Source organism: Cibotium barometz, chromosome 9 (genome assembly GCF_041138505.1).
Source record: "Cibotium barometz isolate CiBa-2024 chromosome 9, ASM4113850v1, whole genome shotgun sequence".
NCBI classification, from domain to species: domain Eukaryota; kingdom Viridiplantae; phylum Streptophyta; class Polypodiopsida; order Cyatheales; family Cibotiaceae; genus Cibotium; species Cibotium barometz.
This window is the reverse complement of record NC_141054.1, coordinates 4,866,191-4,883,504: the sequence shown is the minus strand read 5'-3', so window position 1 is coordinate 4,883,504 and position 17,314 is coordinate 4,866,191.

The following is a 17,314-nucleotide window of genomic DNA, read 5'->3' as shown; positions in this document are numbered from 1 at the left end:
TCATCTGAATTATAAGAGATATTTTTCTATCCAAAAATATTCAAAATCTGAATATTCTCTCTCTAGAATATTTTCTCTCTCTAGGTTAAAACAACCACAAACAAGATCTCTTATATTTCAGAAAAGGGAATTGATTACAGGGGAATATACTAGACATCAAAAAGGGGGTTGGGGGAGGAATCTTACATTTGGAGCAAAGGAGAAGCTGTGGAGCACACATCGGCATCAGATCTGAGAGCTAAGGACCATTGGTGAGTGTAGCAAGCCCCCCTCTGCGGATTGCAGGTATCATTCAATGTAAGATTCCTCCCCAGCCTTCGAGGTATATAGGAGTAAGAATCTCCCTTTCGGATCTTATAATTATTCCCTCTCTAAAATAAAAGAAAGTTTCTGTTTAAAAAAGGAATACCCTTTTCCTAAAATACTTCTCAGGAGTCACGCCTATTTTAAGGATTTAGAACAATGAGTTTAGAAGTGAGAATCGGTGTTTTGGATACCAAGGTTTTGGTTTTCATTCGAGTATGGCCCAAAAGGAAGTTCTTTATCTCTTGGGGAGTATAAGAAGATATCCCCCAGATATTGTGATCATTATATCTGAATTCAATGAAAGTAGGTGACTTAGCCTACAAGTTTCTTTTATCTCCTCATCTCAAAATTCTTAATGCCTTCTATAGAAAAATGTGTCAAACACAAATCATGGAAAGACGGTAAAACTTCAGTGGCAAGTTACCGTTGGCTTCTAGGTTACGCTAACTCCTTCCTTTATATAAGTCGTAACTTTTACTTGTCGCTCACAGTAATCTTACTCCCATCAATATCCTTTCTTTCTTAATCTCCTTCATGGCTTGGCAACAAGAACTAGTTTTATCCATGATGATTTCTCACCTTCAAGATGCAAGAGAGTCTGTGAAGAAAGACTTTATAGAACAGTATGAGCGCTCACTTTTTCCTCACCTAGGAACTTCTGTAGCGCAGACCAAATGGCGGACCTATCAAAACATAACTAGGGTAACACCCTGGGGTCAGCAACACTTTCGTAACAATGTCCGCTTAGCCATGGTTATTGAAGCTTTGGGTTTGGGTCCCCGATACTACTGTGTCATGAGATCAAGGCATCTTGGGTTTTCTGAGCGGGTCTTCTTACTGGCATGTTTTCTTCCTCATGAGAAGATATGCCTTTACCCCGTTTTTGGCTTGCCTCTCAGAGGTCCTTTTGTTAGATCACCTCATACCACTGAGATAGGTGCGGCAATAACCAGCAGAATCATCCCCATAGATGAGTTACCCTATACTTGTGCAGCTTGTGAGGACTGCTTTTGTGACCATATGATGGACGGGCTTATGGAAGTGTAAAGAGTTCTTCTATCTTACTGTATAAGTCCCGTGAATGAATAAAGTTTAAATCTTGTTCTTATTTTGAATCTTGCTCTCTTTAAGACTTTTCTTGGTGGTTAATCGTGATTAAAATTTTTCTCTAAGTCTCATATTCGTGCATCTTGCGAAATTATTCCAAGTTGCGAGATGAGGACATCTCGCGTTTTTTAAGTGGGATAGAATGTAAGATTCCTCCCCCAACCCCCTTTTTGATGTCTAGTATATTCCCCTGTAATCAATTCCCTTTTCTGAAATATAAGAGATCTTGTTTGTGGTTGTTTTAACCTAGAGAGAGAAAATATTCTAGAGAGAGAATATTCAGATTTTGAATATTTCTGGATAGAAAAATATCTCTTATAATTCAGATGAGTTTCCCTGAAACAAAAATTTAAAAAGAATTTTCCAATGTGCAATTGGAATTAATTGGAAATAGGTATAAAGAACCTTAGCCTAAAGGTCTAGATTTTCAGAAATCTTTAGACTATGGTCTAATTAAGGTTCCTATGGGCCAATAGCATCAATCCATGTCTAGGGAGGAGATAAATCCAAATTGTAAAAAGAAAATACCCAAAAATGAGTAAATGCTCACTTGAGGTGGAGAGTAGAAAATGTACAAGGTTTATTAGAAAAAAACTATGAGCAATATTAAAATGATTCCATTATGACACCTATGTAAGGAAGGGGGAGTTCTTTAAAGGAGGTGCATATTTCACATAAGATGAAGAGTTGAAAATGTACAAGGTTTATTAGTAAAAAAACTATGAGCAATATTAAAATGATTCCATTATGACACATATGTAAGGAAGGGGAGTTCTTTAAAGGAGGTGCATATTTCCCTTAAATGATTTTATTATGACACATATGTAAGGAAGGGGAGTCCCTTAAATGCTCACATAAGATGAAGAGTTGAAAATGTACAAGGTTTATTAGTTTAAAAAGCACATATGTAAGGAAGGGGAGTTCTTTAAAGGAGGTGCATATTTCACATAAGATGAAGAATTGAAAATGTACAAAGTTTATTAGTAAAAAAAAACTATGACACATATGTAAGGAAGGAGAGCTCTTTAAAGGAGGTGCATATTTCACATGCTTGAATGAGTTTTAAACTCATAAAAATTGAGATATTTTATCTCTTCTCTCTCCTAATTCAAGTCTAGTTCCAAAAAGTTAGCTTAACTGACCTAAAAATGGTCAAAAAGTGACCAAACTGACTTGGAAAATTCTAGAATCAGTTTGTTTGGTTAGGAGCTCAAATTTTCCTATAAATAGAAGCCTCCCCTTGTTGAAAAAGACATAGAGTCTTATGCTTTGTTACTCTACTCCACCTAGGCCAAATTAGATAGAGTCTTAGGCTTTGTTACTCTACTCCACCTAAGCCAAATTAGTAGATAGTGTCTTATGCCTTGTTACTCTAATCCACCTAAGCCAAAATACATAGTGTCTTATGCTTTGTTACTCTACTCCACCTAAGCCAAAATACATAGTGTCTTATGCTTTGTTACTCTACTCCCTACACATGGATTGATGCTATTGGCCCATAGGAACCTTAATTGGACCATAGTCTAAAGATTTCTGAAAATCTAGACCTTTAGGCTAAGGTTCTTTATACCTATTTCCAATTAATTCCAATTGCACATTGGAAAATTCTTTTTAAATTTCTGTTTCAGGGGAACTCATCTGAATTATAAGAGATATTTTTCTATCCAAAAATATTCAAAATCTGAATATTCTCTCTCTAGAATATTTTCTCTCTCTAGGTTAAAACAACCACAAACAAGATCTCTTATATTTCAGAAAAGGGAATTGATTACAGGGGAATATACTAGACATCAAAAAGGGGGTTGGGGGAGGAATCTTACACTTGGAGCAAAGGAGAAGCTGTGGAGCACACATCGGCATCAGATCTGAGAGCTAAGGACCATTGGTGAGTGTAGCAAGCCCCCCTCTGCGGATTGCAGGTATCAAAGAGCAAGTTCAGTGAAGATTGAAGTGCAAAAGCAAGCAGAAAATTTTTGGTTTTGAAGCTTTCATGGAAAGCTTGTGAAGGAATGTATTTTGTCAAATGTATTGGGGCAAATACAAAGGAAACACAGAGGTTCTCATGTATTGTGAAAGGGCACATGTATTAGCAACACTGGAGCAAACCATTGCATGAAACATTAATGTATTTCAAGTGATTTGTGAAAGAAAAATTCGGGTTTTTTTTTTGACTCCTGCAAACCAGAGAACATATGCCCCGTGGAGGATCAAATGTGGCAATTCTACTCAAAATTGGAGCTAGCCCTTCATACCCATGATAGATTAGGTCATTGCTAAGAGATCTATCAACTCAATAGTGATAACCCCTCTCTCTTAGAGCTCCAAGAGCAGGCGGCGCATGCTGGAGCAGGTTCTTGGACAGGTTGCATAGTATTTGATCTAATTCACTCATTACTACTCCATGTGATGCCATTCAAAGCTTGGGGAGTTTAGCAAAGACATTGCTAAGGCCTTGTGATGCTTGGTTGCAGCTCATTTCATGAATTTGGAGCTCATTGAACTCAATTAGCAGAGGTTTGCAGGTTTGCAGAAAGTCTGTCCAGAAACAGAGCATTTTTAATCAAGGCATTAATCCTTGTCTATATCAAATTGGCCTAATTCCTTTGGTACAAGTAGAGTCCTATGAGTTGCTAAACTTTTGATTCAAAAAGTTTTGAATTTGGATGAGATTTGAAGGAGATAGAGCATTTTTAGTGAGAGGTGGTACCTGACAGATGCAGAAAAAAGCAAACCAGGGAGCTACAAAAATTGGTGGTTCTCATTCACCTTGAAGAATTTGATCAAACCCTTCTAGGATATGTTGGAGCAATGTGTTGGGAAGCCAATGCAAGTTGAATCATTGAATTTGGATAATATTTGAAGGATTTAGAGCATAATCTTGACTGGTTACTGGCGAGAAATTACTGGCGAGAAAAAAAACCAGAATTTTTTTTGTGAAGGAGTATCATTTGGTTTCAACTTTGATCGAGTGTACATTGTTGGTGAATCATTGTGGGATGTTAATGCACACAATTTGCAAGCATTTGATGTGATTTGGAGATATTTGAAGCTTTACAGGTCCGGCATACAACTTGTCAAAGGGGTACATCTACTATATTTTTGCAACAATGGGAGATGGTCCGATACAGATTGTTGGAGAGAAGCTTGATCGCACTAACTTTCAAGTGTGGAAGTTTCAAATGAAGAGTTTTTTGAAAGGCAAAGGTTTATGGAGTCTCGTCTCGGAGGAAGACCCGGAGCCATACCTACCTCCTCAACCAAATAATGCTCAGTTACTGGCTCACAAGCAATGGGTAGAGCGGTCTTCGAAGGTGTTGCATTATTTTTCCATATGTGTAACAGATGCCTTGCTTATTCACATCCAAGATGCAGATACACCGAAAGAAGCATGGGGTATATTGTGCCGAATGTATGAGATAGACACTGGTGCAAGGAAGATACAACTAAAGCAACAGATTCACAGTGTAACACGAAGGAATCGGAGTATACATGAGTATGTTCAGGAAATCAAGGGTTATGCAGATTCCTTGTCATCAATCCATGCCCCAATGGATGATGATGATTTGGTTGCTCTCACATTGCGTGGTTTAGGCAAAGAATACAAATCTTTTGACACTTCCATCTCAGTAAGGTTGGGAGGAATGCCAGACTTTAATGAGCTTGTGTCATTGCTCATTGTGGAAGAATTGAAGCTTGGTCTTGGTGGTATGAGTGTTACAGGTGGTGCATCCTCATCAAGCAATGATGACCGTGCAAGGAATCAGGCTTTTTACTCATCTAGAGGCTTTCGAGGCAGGGGGAGATTTACCCCTCGAGGCCGTGGAGGACGTGGTTGGAATGACAGGTCTACTCAACCACAATCAAATCAAAATTTTCAGAATTCTCAGTCATCATTTGGAACACGTGGAGGTCGTGGATTTCAATCCCATAGGGGGAGATTTGGAACAGGTGCTCGTGGTAGAGGACGATGGCAAGGTCCTCAACAAAATTTGAATGGGATTGAATGTCACTATTGTGGCAAACTTGGACATATGGCAAAAGATTGTTACAAAAAGCAGAATGATATGAGGAATGGAAGACCACAACATGGAAATTATGCATCTACTAGTAACAATGATGGGAGTTCAAATCATCTTTTTGCAATGAAGCATGTTATGGGGACAATGGATTCTCAGAATGCTGGAGATGAGTCATGGTATATGGATTCAGGTGCCTCAAACCACATGACATGTCATGGGGAGTGGTTTGAGAGGATGCAACCATTGGATACAAATGGTTATGTGGTCACAGGAGATGATACTCAGCATCTTATAACACATGTTGGCAGTGTGCCTTTGAGGATGCATGATGGAAATGTGAAGAATATGTCAGAAGTGTTATATGTACCATCCATCACAAAGAATTTGGCATCAGTAGGCCAAATGGTTGAGCAGGGACTACAAGTAAGATTCAATGAGAATGGCTGTTTTGTGGAAGACTTTAAGCATGGCTGTAGATTGATTGCCAAGGGCAAGAAGGAAGGAAGGTTGTTCAAATTGGATGCAGGCATACCAGAATTGAGCTCAGCCATGTTTTCAAAGAGTAATGGGATTGTGCAGGACATTGACATGTGGCACAAGAGGATTGGACATGTCAATATACAGAGATTAAAGAACATGCAAACAAGAGGCATTGTCAGTGGATTGCCTCGATTCAAATATGATGGACATATGCATGTGTGTGAAGCCTGTCAGTTTGGAAAGCAGGCAAGGTTGAGGTTTCCTAGAGAAGGAAATATGAGTAACAGGCCACTTGAGATAGTGCACAGTGATGTATGGGGCCCAGCACAAAACCCATCTATCAAAGGCAGTCTATACTATGTGACGTTTATAGATGATTTCAGCAGGATGACATGGATATATTTTCTGAGAGAGAAGAGTGAAGTGCTGGAAAAGTTCATGGATTTCAAAGCTCTTGTAGAAAAACAATATGGCTGTTGGATTAAGTGTCTGAGAACAGATGGAGGTGGTGAATACACCTCAAAAGCTTTTGAGCATTTCTTGCGGAAGCATGGGATAAGGAGACAGTTGACATGCAGGTATACACCTCAGCAGAATGGTGTGGCTGAGAGAAAGAATCGAGTCATATGTGAAGTGGCAAGGGAAATGCTCAATGAAAAGAGCATGCCAGATTACTATTGGGCAGAAGCATGTGCTACTGCAGTGTATATCCTGAACAAAACACCTACAGCAGCCATTCATGGAAGCACGCCAGAGATGCGGCTTACAGGTTACAGGCCAGACATTGGACATCTCAAAGTCTTTGGATGCGTAGCTTATGTCCATGTGCCTGATGAAAGAAGACGGAAGTTGGATCCTAAGGCAGAGAAATGTGTATTTGTTGGATATGCACAGGATCGAAAAGCCTACAAATGTTATAACCCTCAAACTAGACAAGTAGTCATCTCACGTGATGTGGTGTTTGATGAGCTTGCTAGTTGGTATAAAGCAAAAGATGAGGGAGTTATTGACTCACTTGAGGCAGATGTGTCTGTGAACTTGCCATCACAAGCAAGTTCTAGTTCTACTACTATGTCTGGGCCAACAGCAGCAGCTTAGAGTAGCAGTGTACGTCCATGGTCAGGACGTTTGAGGCATGAGAGTGTGAGCACTGGGAGTAGTGCTATGGATAAAGGCAAGAAGAAAGTCGAAGGAATTGGGATCACAGGTTATGAGTCATCTAGTTCTGAGAGTCTGGATGAGGAGCTAGGCATACCTATTTTACGCACACCTGGTGCTAGGCAGGACAGATATGTGCCACCACATGCTCGTGTTACAGGTGTACAGAGTGACCCGCATGCATTGCGGAGATCCCAGAGAGTCAGATATCCAGTTGAAAGATTGACATATAGAGATTTTGCTATGCACTATGCATACATGACATCTATGGTAAAGCATGTGGAACCTACATGCTATACAGAGGCTATTGGAGAGCATGTATGGGAGAAAGCCATGGATGAAGAGATGGATGCTTTGGACAAAAATGATACATGGGAATTGGCTGAGTTACCTCAAGGAAAGAATGCAATTGGTTGCAAATGGGTGTATAAGGTAAAGTGCAAGTCAGATGGCAGCCTAGAGAGACATAAGGCAAGGCTGGTCGCTAAAGGATATGCACAAACTTATGGTCTTGATTATGATGAAACTTTCAGCCCAGTGGCTAAGATGGCTACAGTGAGGTCTATCATTGCACTAGCAGCACAAAAAGGTTGGGCTTTACATCAAATGGATGTCAAAAATGCTTTCTTGAATGGTGAACTACAAGAAGAGGTGTACATGGAACAACCAGAAGGATATGTACATCCAAAATATCCGACTTTTGTTTGCAGGTTAAAGAAAGCAATCTATGGTTTGAAGCAAGCACCTCGTGCTTGGAGTGACAAGATCAGCAGATATCTTGTCAGTATTGGATTTGTGGTTGGAAATGCAGACTCTTCAATTTATGTGAAGAAGACACATGATGGTATCGTGATGATAGTCATTTATGTTGATGATTTGATTATCACAGGTGATTGTGGGAAAGGCATTGATGAGGTTAAGGTCTCTTTATGCAAAGAGTTTGATATGAAAGACCTTGGTGATTTAAGGTTCTCTCTTGGCATTGAGGTGATAAGAACAAGGAAAGGTATATGGTTGGTGCAAAGGCAATATGCACTTGACATGCTGGCAAAGTATGGTATGACAGCATGCAAACCAATGTTGACACCATTAGAGCAAAACATGAAGCTTAGGGCTGATTTGGGTGATGAGCTTGATGATATCACCATGTACAGGAAAATGGTTGGTAGCCTTATCTACATGACCATTACGAGGCCAGATCTCAGTTATGCAGTTGGTTTGGTGAGTCAGTTTATGCAGAGTCCTCGTAAACCTCACTTGGATGCTGTGAGACGGATTCTGAGATATGTCAAAACTACCGTGCATTATGGTCTTTTCTATGAGGCAGGAAAAGACATGCATGTCTATGGATATACAGATGCAGATTGGGCTGGTAGTGCATATGACAGGAGGTCTACCAGTGGCTATGTTTTCAGCCTTGGTAGTGGAGCTGTGAGTTGGAGCAGTAAAAAGCAACCTACAGTTGCTTTATCTACCACAGAGGCAGAGTATCGTGGAGTAGCCATAGCTGCATGTGAGGCTATGTGGTTGAAGAAGTTGCTAGATGATGTCAGGTTACCGAGTGATATGCGAGTTGTCATTCATTGTGACAACATGAGTAGTATTCAGCTTGCTAGCAACCCAGTTTACCATGCCAGGACCAAACATATTGAGGTCCACTATCATTTCATCAGAGAGAAGGTGCTAGATGGTCATGTTGATTTGACATATGTACAGACAGATGAGCAGGTTGCAGATATCTTTACCAAAGCACTTGGTAAGGATAAGTTCGAGTATTTCCGTACTAGATTGGGAGTCCTAGAGATGGACATGTCGAGCTTGAGGGGGAGTGTTGAAATGTCAAGCTCGTATACAGCTGGTGGAGGATAGCACATGGGTGCTGACAGAGTGACAGTATGGTAGATAGATATCGTGTGGTGTGTTTATGACCACGTCCAGCTGGTCATGTGTGGTGTGGACATTACATTAGGTTTACTTTGTAGTGTGGACACAACACTATGTTGTGTTCTCCTTTGTGTATGTGAGAGAGATGGTGACTATGGCTTCTCTCCTTCTTTATGATTGATGGATATGGATTAGGGTTTGCTTCTCTTGTGTGTGTTCTCTCCTGCTTCTGTTTTTTATCACCTTGCACCCCCCCTCTCAGCTTGTCTCCTCGCCAGCCACCCCCTCAACCACTCGTGCCTTATCATCAAGGCTATATTTCCATCATCGTGACCACTACCTCTTGTCTTACACACCCGACAACCTCTTCAGATTGGTTCAAGTGATTCCATCTTTGTCGTACATCTCCGGCCATCTCTTCTACCCTCTGTTTCATGCCATGATGTCACCTCATGGTGGGTGAGCCATCTTCTTGCCTCAATCACCTTCCTAGACCCATGGCTTCCATTGGTCAACATCGTGTCCATCCACATGCTCCCATGCCTTAGCCCACGAGACCGCCTCACCACCTCTTGGCCTCTTGTCGGATCACACGCTTCTTTGGCAGTAATTTATCTCATGAGCTTTACCTTTCATTCAATCGCCACCTCTCATCTTATCACAATTATCACTTCCTAACCTCATGCCAACCACCCTTCTCTAGGCAATGTAGAAAGACTAGCCCCAAAACAAACGGAGAAGACATAATTATGTTCCAAACTCAAGGTCGACGGTGGGTGGCAGCAGTGAACCATGCGTATAGTGAGATGAGACCAACTGGTTCTCAATAATGCAATACGGGTTTGTAAAGGATAAGGTATGAGATAGGGTGATGTGAAAGAGATGAGATAAAATATGCACTACTCCCAGGCAACATATAATGTGAATGTAGATTATCAATTACTACTTGGATTTAGGTTAGCCATCTTAATTCTCTCTTCGTTTCTATTTGGAACTGTAAGTAAGTTGATCTTAACTCAAAATATTTTACTTCACTACTTGGGATCATAGTTTAAACTGGTTTGTTGATGAGGACTTGAGCTGATTGATGAGGAGTTGAGATCATTGATAAAATGCTTAAAAAAATATTTTTACTCTCGTTAATTGTCTTGGGTTATGACCAAATTTAAAATAATGATACAAAATTGGTCTATCCTTCACAAGATAGGATATGAGCTCCCAAGACCTAGCTAGGATTTGGTTTGGTAATGCAATGTTTACAACTATGTCTCGACTTGATTTGAGTACTAGGATAAGATATTAATTATTATCCATTGATTAAAAATTATGATTGTTTATTATAGAAAGGTGACTGCTCTCTTTATAGAAGGTGATTGCGTTATGTGGAATTCTTTACGTTGGCGTCATAAAGATGTTGACAAAACATGGACTCAAAATGTGAATGATGAATTTGTGAACTAGGAAAATTCACCCTAGGGTAACCATTCTGACTAGATTGGTTTGGGGAACCCATTTCGATGTGATCTAGTGAATTTTCGGGGCAATTGGGTACTCCCCACCTAGTGTGACCAAATTTGGAAATACTTAGATATCGAGAAAACCGCCTTCATTGGGTAACCCACCACGGGGCGGGGCGGGGCGGGGCGAGGGTTCTTTCTAGTAGTTACAAGCCTGAGCTAGAAAGGTCTTCCATAGCAAGAAGAGGGTGAAGGAGACACTTCTCTTTCTACTATTCGAGTGATTTTTCCCCACGACAGTCGTCGTAAGCTCTAGATTGTTTTGTGACTCGGGTAGTGAGCCGAGGGATTGGAGATGGATGTAACTCGGGACGCTGAGAATTTGAAATTATGGTTGTTGTGATGAATTTCTGACTCTGTGTGGAATGACTCGAGGGATAAAGGAAACTATGCACAAGAATAAATAAATAAATCATGTTATAGTTTGCATCAATGATAACAATGTGCCTAGTAATTCAGGAAAACCTCATAGATGAACGGTTTTAGTAACTGAGAAATGGGTGGTCGGGTGCACCTGATGAGTTGGGTGTTTTCTCACAAGAGACTAGAGACCGAAAAGATATCCTTGACATATTCGGTAGGACCCCCAACCTTGTGGATATTGCTTATGAATCGGATCGTCCAGGAGAGGCACCGATGAGATAGCTCTCACAATGGGTTGGGATTGATCTTACGAGTGAGGTGCTGCCTCTTTACTCGTGGTGACGAGATGGGGTGGTATCTTATAGGTAGGTAGTATATCGAAGCCAAGTTTGTAGTATTAAGGACTCTTAAACTTATAGTTTTGAACTAACGAGTACGACCTTGTACTAGCATCAATGACCGTATTATCGATGTAGTCTAAAGGAACCTTCGACCATTTGGTAGTTAGACTAATTGTTGAACAAAAGACCTAGGATACTCATTAATTCAAGTAGGATTAGAACCCTAGATGCTGAAATATACATGCTTTGAGTTTTAGATTTTTTTTGAAATACCTTATATTTTTCAAGTCCACATAGTGGATGAGACCTTAGAGGTAATTAAAAAAACCAATGCAAGACTGCTTTTCACGTGATTCCGTTAGAGGTCTATAATGGTAATCTTGACATGAATTGGTTAGAAACAAATAATGCTCCACAATTGTGAGACTAGAAAAGTCTCAAGAAGTACTATACTCTCAGGGAGACTATGCACAAGACTCAGGGAGACTTGGCAAGTCTCAATTAATAAAAACAGGCAAATTGTAAAAGGGCTCTAGGAAAAATCAAAGGGTGTTCATAGCTAAACTCATTGAAGTCAATGATGATATTAAAAGAGGGACCGAGACTGACAATAGGAGATAGAGAATCTCTTTATGGAATAGCTTCTACTCAAATGCCATTCACATAGGGAAATTGACTACGAGATAGGGTTTATTCAAGGAACACAACTATTGGCTAATGGGCATAAAAAATATTAGTGCCTGAGTGCAAAGAACTTGAAGAAACAAATTTGACAAATAATGAGGCAAGGATTCATCAGGCCCGAGTGTATCACCTTGGGAAATTTTGACCCTATTTTAGAAGAAAAGGATGGAACCTTCTAGTTATGCATCACCTATAGAGGTCTAAATCAACTCACTCTGTGAAAAAGAAGTATCCTACCCGTTCTAGGAGATTGATGAAAATCAAAGACTGACATGAAGTCAGTTGATTAGGAAATTAGAGTAAAAAAAGAGTGATATTCCAAAGATGACCTTTGATCCAAGTAGGGACTATCATGCTATTGCGTTGACTAATAGCCTTCAACAAGCTCATGCAAGATATATTCAGGAAGAAGCTAGACAATCATTCCTTGATGTTCTGTGTGATGATATTCTAATTTACTTTAAGCATGGGAAAGAGCACTAAAACCAAGTTACAAAAGTTTTGGAAATCCTAAGGGAGCACGAGAAAGAATGTGTACCTTCTTTATAGACAATATAGTGAATATATATATGGGATTCATTGTCTCCAAAGTTGGAGTCTCTGTAGACCTAGCCAAAAAATAAGATATAGGGAAATGGCCTAAATCGTCCAACATCAAGGCAACTCAAGGATCTCTTGGTAACATAGAGTGGTACCATATCTCTATTTCGGACTATTCACAGATAGCCACACCTTTAACCAAGCTATGTGAAAAGAATGCAGAAGTAGTTTGGGAATAAGGAGTTTCAACAAAATCAAGAGTGCTCTCATAACTGCACCCATCCTTCAACTATTAGTAAACTCCTCTCACAAAAAGGGAAACTAGTTGGAAAACCAATTGCTTACACTTCAAGGGAACTCAAGGATTATGAGATAAATTATGCTACTCACGACCTAGAACTTTGGTTGTAATTCATGCCCTTATGCTATAGCGACACTATCCTACTAAGTAAGAAGTTCATGCATACTATAGACCATAAGAGCTTCAAGTGGATTTTTATCCAGCCAGATTTAACATAATGTAAGGGTGCCGGATAGAGGTCTTTGCTAATGGAAATGAACCACAAAATCAGCCTTGGACGAGTATTTGAGCATATTTTACAACTCAGGGCCCAAAAAATCCATTGAGAGAAAGAGAAGAGAATCAACTCACTTTAAGAAAGAGAAGAGGCACAAAAAAGCCACAAGGATAGATGCTTATTATATCAGTTAAGAATGTGCATGCCAAACGTTAAAATGAGTTAAGAGATCGAATCATGAAGCTTATGATGTACCATCATCCATACCTCTGTTAGAAGGAATGATCCAAAGTCATGTCAAATGAACTAAGGTTGAAGGGTACTTCATGGCCTAAGGTTAAAGGCAATGTAAAAGCTAGAGGATCAAGTAAATGAGGTAGATTCTGTCATGACATAACTGATGATGTATGTAGTACCTCTTGGGTGTGTGAAAGGACAATGACCTTTGGGGAGATGGAGAGATTTTAGGAGATGCCTTTTGGCTCTTTGTAAAGGTTGTATCATGCCTATTTAAGAGGCTATTCCTAATGAAGAAACACGAATTCTATTGCCCCATTTATGTTGTTATTATGCTGTGATTAAGTCTCCCTAATCATGCTTAACTAGTGCTTAATTACTAGCTTTATGATATGGCTCATTTCCATCCACCATAGCTCATCCATTGAGTATGAGATCAAGCTCATTCATACATTTAGTATTCTAACATGGTATCAGAGCCACATTTCATTCCTAAGCTTAGTTATCATCATCATCTTCAAGGCATTAAACCATGGTCTTCATTTTCATCAAAATGAAGCTTTCCATTGAAGCTTCAACTACATAACCCTGGTCTTTTGCTGATTGCGGGCTGAATACTCAACCATTTCACAAACTTTTTGGTGCAAAAGAAAGCTAAGAGGCGGCGCTTTCAGCGTGTAGCTGCCCGTGAGTTCAATCGCCAGCATCGCGTCGCCATTACGTCTGCAAATCGGCGCTTTTTTCTGCAAAAATCGGCTACAGCAGGAGACATGGTCCATGGTTTACTAATTCCTTTGGTGAGCACTTTAGCAATGTTATGAAGCTTATACATATTGAATTTCATGAGCATTGATGCACTGTAGCTGCTGCTTCAAGTCATTCATCAGTTTTCAAAGTGTCTGGAGTGTTGAGGCTCATATCAGTGATTTACTCACTTGTTTTGGATGGTGTTGAGCTCAATAGCTTAGCAAATCACTGCTATTCATTGTGTTCAAAGCATTTTAAGTGAATCATTTGGGAAGACCTTCAATGAAACACTCAAAGTCAACTCTGTTTTAGGGACAGCCTTCATATGAATGGATAAGGTTTGAGCTAATCCAATATGATTTTGTACTTCACTATCATATGGTATTGTGATGATGTTTATCATGATGGAAAGTGATGCAGAATCCTCAAATGAATCATATGTGAGAAAATCCCTCAAAAGCACAAGAAAAATCAGAAAGCCAAGGATGCGGGTAAAAACTAGAACCTACTACTATCATCATGCTAGAGCTTTAGGGTTTGGGGAATTTCTAAGTAACAACATGCACTTGTATTGTGATGGTGCCTTCTAGTTTTTGAACTCTCTTATTTCTCATGAGACTAGACACTGCCATTGTTTGGTAAGACCTTCTCATGGAGATGTCATCTCAAATCCTCATTAAAAAATTCAATGGCCATGACTTCCACACATGGCAAGTCAAAATGAAGTTTTTGTTGATGAAAGATGGTGTTTGGGGCATCGTCAATGGATCTATACCTAAGCCCAACACTAGAGAAGGGGAAATCTCATGGCAAACCAAGGATGAGAAAGCTCTTGCTCTCATTGCTCTTGGATTGGAAGATAGTTACATTCATTACATTGGTAATGGTAACTCGTCACAAATAGCTTGGAACACACTTGACAAATCTTTTGGAGCACAAGGTCTACACAGTAAAATCAGTTTAAAGGTTGACTTTTACAGCTTGGAGCTAAAAATGGAAGAGACACTTGCGTCTCGTATCAACAAAATGAAGAGCTTAATGGCTCAACTAGAAGCCATAAATGAAACAGTCAAAGAAAGTGATGCCATTGCTATACTTCTCAAATCTATGCCTCCTGAATATTTTCACCATAATGCCCACTTTGAAGTATATGCAAGATCCCACTTTAGAAGGCATTGAAAGTGTCCTTCTAGAAGAAGAAAAGAAACTTAAAGGAAGGGCCACCACAGAACTTATGACTCCTGCATATCTTGTTCAAAAACAAAATGGTAAAGCTCTTCAATGCTCACACTGTGGAAGAATGGGACACACCATAAAGAACTGCTACCACAAAGACAAACCAAAGCGTCAATGCACCATTTGTGGAAAGCCAGGACATCTAGCAGACAAATGCTACAACAAAGTGGAAGCAAACATTGCTAGCACTTCAACCAATGCAGCCAACACTACTACCACCGAACAATGTAATCATATATCCACCTCTTATAATGATGAAGAGGTACCTGATGATGAATGGGCTTTTTAAAGCCATCATGATGCACTCCTTTACTCAAGATGTATGTTCACCTCTGACCACCGATGATGTAGGTCATGTGATATGATGTATGCTCACAGTTCTCCTACGTTGGCCATGTAGCCCTCAAGGGGGGGATTGATGGGAGTGGGTCTCCATGCTCAACACATGATGGTGCACATGAGGCACAATGTTCATGGATATGGAGTATTGGAGAGACATGTTTTCATGTTTATGTTTTTTCAGAATGTAGAGCTATGCTCCCTATGAGCCATGCTATTTTCTTTTATGCAATGTAGAGCTATGCTCCCTATGAGCCATGCTATTTTCTTTTATGCAATGTAGAGCTATGCTCCCTATGAGCCATGCTATTTTCTTTTATGCAATGTATTGGTCAAGGAAGGGTATTACACTATGACATGCCTTGATCAAGGAAGGGTGTTAGAAGGAATGATCCAAAGTCATGTCAAATGAACTAAGGTTGAAGGGTACTTCATGGCCTAAGGTTAAAGGCAATGTAAAAGCTAGAGGATCAAGTAAATGAGGTAGATTCTGTCATGACATAACTGATGATGTATGTAGTACCTCTTGGGTGTGTGAAAGGACAATGACCTTTGGGGAGATGGAGAGATTTTAGGAGATGCCTTTTGGCTCTTTGTAAAGGTTGTATCATGCCTATTTAAGAGGCTATTCCTAATGAAGAAACACGAATTCTATTGCCCCATTTATGTTGTTATTATGCTGTGATTAAGTCTCCCTAATCATGCTTAACTAGTGCTTAATTACTAGCTTTATGATATGGCTCATTTCCATCCACCATAGCTCATCCATTGAGTATGAGATCAAGCTCATTCATACATTTAGTATTCTAACAACCTCCAAGATATTTCATGATGCTAAATGTTCTACAAAGGAGTTTATTTTGAGCGTGATTGAAGAAGGATGTACTCAGGTATATTATCCAATGCCTAGGTTGTGGGAGGAACAAGGCTAAAGGAGTAAACATGCCAAGCAACCTGATGAGATAATTATTATGCCATCGCAAAGCACTTTGGAGATTCAACGAGACAAAATCCTTAGTTGTAGAGAAATTGCTCTTAGAAAGAGTCATTAGGAAACATTTAGTTTGGTGTTATAGGTAGGTAGTATATCAAAGCCAAGTTTGTAGTATTAAGGACTCTTAAACTTATAGTTTTGAACTAACGAGTACGACCTTGTACTAGCATCAGTGACCGTATTATCGATGTAGTCTAAAGGAACTTTCGACCATTGGGTAGTTAGACTAATTAATGAACAAAAGACCTAGGATACTCATTAATTCAAGTAGGATTAGAACCCTAGATGCTGAAATATACATGCTTTGAGTTTTAGATTTTTTTTTGAAATACCTTATATTTTTCAAGTCCACATAGTGGATGAGACCTTAGAGGTAATTAAAAAAACCAACCCAAGACTGCTTTTCACGTGATGCCGTTAGAGGTCTATAATGGTAATCTTGACATGAATTGGCTAGAAACAAATCATGCTAACCACAATTGTGAGACTGGAAAAGTCTCAAGAAGTACTATACTCTCAGGGAGACTATGCACAAGACTCAGGGAGACTTGGCAAGTCTCAATTAATAAAAACAGGCAAATTGTAAAAGGGCCCTATAAAAAATCAAAGGGTGTTCATAGCTAAACTCATTGAAGTCAATGATGATATTAAAAGAGGGACCGAGACTGACAATAGGAGATAGAGAATCTCTTCATGGAATAGCTTCTACTCAAATGCCATTCACATAGGGAAATTGACTATGAGATAGGGTTTATTAAAGGAACACAACTATTGGCTAACGGGCATGAAAAATATTAGTGCCTGAGTGCAAAGAACTTGAAGAAACAAATAATGAGGCAAGGAT